This window comes from Trachymyrmex cornetzi, unplaced genomic scaffold (assembly GCF_001594075.2).
Source record: "Trachymyrmex cornetzi isolate Tcor2-1 unplaced genomic scaffold, Tcor1.1 scaffold34, whole genome shotgun sequence".
In the NCBI taxonomy this organism is placed as follows: domain Eukaryota; kingdom Metazoa; phylum Arthropoda; class Insecta; order Hymenoptera; family Formicidae; genus Trachymyrmex; species Trachymyrmex cornetzi.
In genome coordinates this window covers 346696-353610 of record NW_017298108.1, presented here as the reverse complement: position 1 = coordinate 353610, position 6915 = coordinate 346696, and positions in this window count along the sequence as shown.

The window sequence follows — 6915 nt, the reverse complement described above, 5'->3', positions numbered from 1 at the left end:
TAACAAGATATTAATTACTAAAAATTGCAAAATATTGGTTTTGAATAATTTTTTACTCAAATACTATCAACTTTACAAAAAAACTGCAAGAAACAAAACTTATTAATTTTCTTCTCATAAAGTTCTGAGAATTTTTTCAGAATTTTTTATCAACTTTTTAGTACTGCATTTTCTTATTTTTACCTACATAAGAAAATACGGTATTAAAAAATTCTGAAAAAATTCTCGAAGCTTTATGAGAAGAAAATAAATAATTTTTGTCTCTTGCAATTTTTCTGTAAAGTTAATAGTATTTGAGTATAAAAAGTTATTCAAAATCAATATTTTGCAATTTTTAGTAATTAATATCTTGTTAACTATTGCGAAAATTGCAAAATGGTAAAAGACTTTTCGACTCAGTTTAGTCAGCACTATCTACAGAAAAGTGATTGGCAAAAAAGGTCGGGACACCTTGTATATATTGATATGCCCGTGTCTTGCCGACACCTGTGTTGTAAAAAAGTTAGCGCTTTGTCGGAACAACGTGCCCTTCGACTGTATAACAAAATCTAGAGATTCCGATATGAGCCATCGCTGTGTCTGGACGTGTCTTACATCTACTCTGCCTTTTTATCGTACTCTGTATTCTGTATTCTGTCTTCCTTTGTTAATAAACATTTCTTGTTCTTTTTTTACCTGCCCTCGTGTATGTCAATTCGACGGTTCGGGAGTGCGTGTATGCGAGAACGACCTCGCGAGTCGGCCGCACGGCCGCGAATCGGCCGTACGGACACAATATAAATATATATTTCAAAAGAGTGTGTGATATCGTAAATGTAATAATTTGCCACAACTCTCTGTAACAACTTACCTCACAGTGGAATAAATTATTACAATTTACCTACTGATAGAAAATCTTAATTTTCAGTATTTAAAAACATAAATACATATCAGAAAAAATTTACTATCTAAATAAAGATGTATACTTGAAGCAATGCATATAGGTATTCATTAATTTAAATGTATACATTAGTACGGAAAAAATTGCTAATCAAAAATTGTAACAACTTGTCCCGGTCTCTCTTTATTAGATATATAAAATTCTAAATAAAAATGTCTCTAATTAATTTAAATTCCGTATGTCTTTTTTTCATGATTCAAAAATGAATCAAATAATTTGGAACGAGACGATTATTCTTCATTTAGAGTTCTTTCTTCACTAAGATCAATCAGATGTTTTACCGCTGTCTTTCTTCACGGAAATCCCGGAGGAGGATTTCGAGAGAGTTACGTAAAAATCGTTTTTGTACGCGCTTTGCCAACTCGTCCGCTCAGCTCGATTTTTCAAGCCTCGAAAGCGTTGCCATGCATGAAAGTGAAGCGTCATGCCGGAGAATATTTAAGGACTGACGATGACCTCACCAGGTGAAGTGAAAGTTCTCCAGTTTGGTTCGTTTCGGCTCTCAGTTCGTTGCGGCCGAGATGACAGAAACACAAAAGTACACGGTCTCTTTTGGTACACACAGTACCCGGAAATATATGCGCTCCAATGACATCATGGGGCCCTTGGTTGACTCCGTATATTTTTTAAAGTTTTTCGATTTCAGTCGACAGTCAAGACTGTTACAAAAAATCATTAAATACAAAGATTTTATTATTTAATTTGTTTCTACATGTAATATTAAACAGATGTACGTACATTCTCTTAGAAATATATTTGTATTTATTTCCTGTTATTTTCATAATATGAAATCTAAATTCATACTAATCACAGAAATAATCAATATAAAAACAATGATCATTAAAACAGTTTTAAAAGTAAATTAATAAATCGATCTCAGGGACTGCAGAACAGACTGTTCTCGGAACTATTTTTTAGATATTCGAAAGATGAGGTGATTGCGTCTGGTTAACGAGAAAACATCGTCAACTCGAAGGTTCCGCAATTCACAGCGACCAGCGGAAATCGAGTGGTTCACTTTCAGATCCTGTTGCACGTCTCGCGTTACTTTACCGCGCGCTGCACCATTCCCCATGAGTCACACGAAAACTGCACCTGCCGTGATTGCACACTCTTTACACTTTGGAAATCCTTGCATCGTCTACGAGATATTTGAGAAAACTTTATTGTCTTTTTTAATTTCAACGAAGCAATCGTCTCTTCTCTCTCTTCGTGCTTTCCTTACAATTATTAATTCAGTCGCCGTTAAAATCGAAATCACAAGCTAGGAAGTTGCAGATCTCCACAGTAAAGATACTTTAATTACATTTGCTCTATAAGTAATTAAGATAGTAATTATTACTACCTTAATTACTAGAGCAAATGTAATTAAAGTATCTTTACTGTGGAGATCTGCAACTTCCTAGCTTGTGATTTCGATTTTAACGGCGACTGAATTAATAATTGTAAGGAAAGCACGAAGAGAGAGAAGAGACGATTGCTTCGTTGAAATTAAAAAAGACAATAAAGTTTTCTCAAATATCTCGTAGACGATGCAAGGATTTCCAAAGTGTAAAGAGTGTGCAATCACGGCAGGGGATAGTAATACTAATAATATTAAATTAATTATAATATTTTATTTTTTTGTACAAATTAACAACTGATAAATGGTTTCATATTACTAAATCTATTAATCATACCATATCTTTGGATTCCCATGTAAATCGCATACAGATATATTATACAAAAGGATACGTCGATGTAATGAGGCGGCGATTTGCTGACGATGTATGGGCGCTAAATTATTGTGAGCCGATACACCGATGCTGATTAACGATGGCAAATAATTACAAGGTAATGCATCCTCAACCGTTCAGTTAATTTGCGATCGGCGATCGGTTGATCAATTTCCGGGCTTCACCCGTTTCCGATACACCTGTCTATGTCGAAGCGAGAGCTCTCACGAGAGAAACGAGCTCGGCGCATAAATCACGGAGGCCGGACTTTCTAGCCATTAGCGACAGCTCCAGCGATGAACGCTACCGCCTGCCTAGAAGCCATCAGCAAACGTGCTCGATGGCCTATTCGTCTTGAAGAGCGAGCTTTAACACTTTGCGGTTTAACTAAATGCTCATAACGTCGACAAGATTTTTTTCATATATCTTTTGATTTATTGGAAAGCCATTAGAAATCTTAATACAGAACGTCTCAATATTGGTACATACATACATAAACTACATCATAAAATGCGTTAAAAGTAATTATGTACACGACCAAAAAGAAAAATTTTTAACAAAAATAAATTTCTTAAATCTGACATACTTAAACAATCTTCTAAAAGAAAATTTAACAAATTATTAGTGAGTCAAGTAACCTTAATTTTGCCCTCAAAAATCAAGGTAGTGTATATTAAGGTTACTTACTGACTCACCTACAAACAATAAAAAATAAATATTAATAAATAAATAAATGTAAGTTATATTCACTTGATTTTAGTTTTGTAAAAAAAGAGAAGGAAAAAATTCTCGTTGATATTAAGTATGCTATATACGGAAAAAGTATATTAAATAAAAAATGTTAAATACATTGTGCGGAAGGAAGACACTTTCCGTTCTGTTTTATATGGTAAATGGCAATTATGTTGAATCGGCCTCAAGGATGATTGTGAAAGGATTGAAATACCGTCTGCCTATTCTCATTTACCTGCTTACTTTTCAGAAGCCTCTCACCTTGAGATGACAACGCACTTTTCTCTAACTCGACTAACTGTAACTCTTCCTGCAAAATTACGCGTAGTTTAATTTTTTCGAATTAAAATGCTTACTCTTGTAGAAACAAAATATTTTTTATTCTCCACGCACAAAGATATAATTATATCGAGTAGCTTTCAAGGATCATTGTGAAAGGAGATTGAAATTCTACCTGGCAATCTATCTCTTTTCCGAGATTCTATCACCTTGATGGCAGTGAATTTTACTGTATTAACGGCACACTGTGTGAATTAACAAACATAACAAATTTTTCTTTCAGGGTTTTAATACCGGTTTTCCTCCGCATGAAAAAGTTACACTTATCGAAAAAGTTATCTTTTATTAGAAAAAGAAAATTGTGAAAGGAGCATTGTGAAAGGATCGAAATTGCCCGTTTGTTTCTTTCATCGTACTTATATCCCAATGATAATCGAGTTTCTCTCAAAAGTAATTAACAAATCGGGGCAATCTAATCGTAGATTTTCCTCTAGAATTTTAAATGAGTTAGATTTTCATGATGTTTGCCACAAAGTAGTTTTAATCAAGAATTAACATTCTACTTACTTCTTATGAGCGCTTTCGGAAAAGTAAAATTTTCTTTAATTAATTATTAGGTGTTAAACTTAATTCCTGCCGTTTTTCATCTCCAAAATTGATTTGTTTCGAAGGGAAGATGAATGAATACCTTAATCAAAATAATTTCCTCCATTTTCTACTTTATTACTAATTAATAATACTTTATTAATAATACTTTGATTAAGGTATTTCCCTTCGAAACAAATCAATTTTGGAGACGAAAAACGGCAGGAATTAAATTTAACATCTAATAGTAAAATATCTAATGAATTATTTCCTAAAATGTTAAATATTTACATAATTAAAGTCATGTAATACAGCAAGATACTTTCTATCCTGTTTTTCCGAGGTAATTTTATCAGGATAGTCGACCAAGGATTACTGTGAAAGGTCTGAGACTCCACCTGCCTCTTTCGAAAGCCCCTCAGCGGGGAGAACAGCGGAGTTTCCTTTAACCGGTCATCCACAAAGTAGGGCGACCTGCCGTCGGTGACTTCAGCAAGCACCAAGATTTCAATGTCCGAAGGATAGCGTGCTCAGTAATGACATTCGTGCTGCGCTAACAATTGTAGTTGCAAATTGATGATATATCATAGCTCTTAATTAAATGAAAATTATGGGATAAAAATTATCGGGATGATTACGCAATACTTGTAAACGATATTCTTTAATGATTAGAAATGCCGAAAAATACGCCCTGATAAAAGAATGCTAAATCAGGAACGGAAGTCAGCAACGCTTATCATGCCATTATTATTATTCTTATTATTCGATAATAAGCCAATAAAAAGGCATAATTCTCTCGATAAAGGTACCAACACAATTACAAATACGAAACAAACATACACACAGTCGTTCGATCGCACTTTCATCGTCCCACTTTCTCCGTGTTGTTCGGAACGCATCGCCGGACTGACCATGCTCTTAGTGGTTTTACGAGAGAACTTTTCGTACTTCCATGGTACCTCCGTCGTCAACTGGTGATTAAAGATAGAAAACGTGTGGACGAAATCCGAGAAAGTCCCGGAATCACATCCATGTCTCTTTTATGTTAGACGCGTTACTATGTTCAAAGGATAACGATTCGAAAGGAAACTCGTTGCTGGCCGATTTGGGAAAGTCCCAACCGTAATGGCGATCAACTTTACGATCAATGTTCACTCATTTCCCTGGAATATCCTTTAATCCTTATGTATATGTATAATTTTATTTCTTTAAATAAATTTATAGAATATTTCATAATTACCGTATCATAGTTTTAATAATAGAACCTTTAAATCGAACTCTCGAAAAAATCAATACAACAATAATCGGGCGCTGAGAGTCAAAATTGCGGTAATTAATGGAAATAATATAGGATTTTTTATTCAAGTAATACTATATAACATCAGATGTTTCGGCTTATTTTCGAGCCATCTTCAGTGATCTGACTAACAATATTGAAAACCGACGAATATCCTCATGAGATAAGCCGGAGAGTGACAGCTCCCATCCCTCATATAGCAATTGTTTCAAGATATGTAAGTCTTGTGGCAACGAATAGAAGAGAATTCTGAATAATACAACAAATTGACAATAATATTAACGTATTTATTGAAAAAGGAAATGTAAAAACATAAACCACTCACCCGTAACCTCATGATGATTAATGATCACTTATAAATTACATACGACATGTCAACTTAATCTATTAAAAATCATTCCAACTTAAGTCAAACGGGCAGTCATCATATAAAGACGTTGAAAATCAAGAATACAATGTGACACAAACATTAACAATAAATATGTGTGTTGGGAGTCTGCGCAGTGTATTGAGTGTATGAGAGAAAGAGACTCCGTTAAATGGCATCGAAACGACTGATCTGAGCAAATTGACCGATTAAGTTACAGTTCTTCTTAAGATTAATTATAAAATTATTATAGCTCGGAAATATGAAAATATAAAAACTAATGTGAATTATTAAGAATAGAAACATAAGAATGATGTAAGAAATCAGTGTCTGATTGTAAGTTTAAGCTGTTTTTTTGTAATTTAATGTGTAACATCTTAGAAATACGTAGTTTGTATAGCCATCTCTCCGAATCAACTATTTCAACACTATCCCAGTCAAATTCATGATCAAAATTAATACGATGTTCGCTAACTACAGATAGAATGCCACTTATCTTACGAATGTCATTTTTGTGTTCGGTGATTCTAGTTTTTAAAGTACGTTTTGTTTGGGGGGGGGGGCCAACATAAGACGCATCACAATTTTGGCAATTAATCTTATATACAACGTTCTTTTTAAGTAAAGCAGGTAGATCCTCTTTCTGTGTTCTGATAAAACAATTAAATTTATTGAGACTGTCAAACGACAAATTTACATTTAAATTCTTTACAATGGCCTTGAATTTGCCAACTAAATTCTCAACATAAGGAATCGAAAACCATGTCTTTTCATCTATACTAATATCACTGCTATTGTCATTTGACTGTTTAAGTGTCTTTTTGTATAACAAAGATTAAGTCTTTTGTTAATAGTCTTGAAAATAAAATCCAACGGATAGTCATTCATAGAAGTGTCTCAATTACAAATATCAAATTCTTTCTATGTTAGTCTTGAAAATAAAATCCAACGGATAGTCATTCATTAGAAGTGTCTCAATTACAAATATCAAATTCTTTCT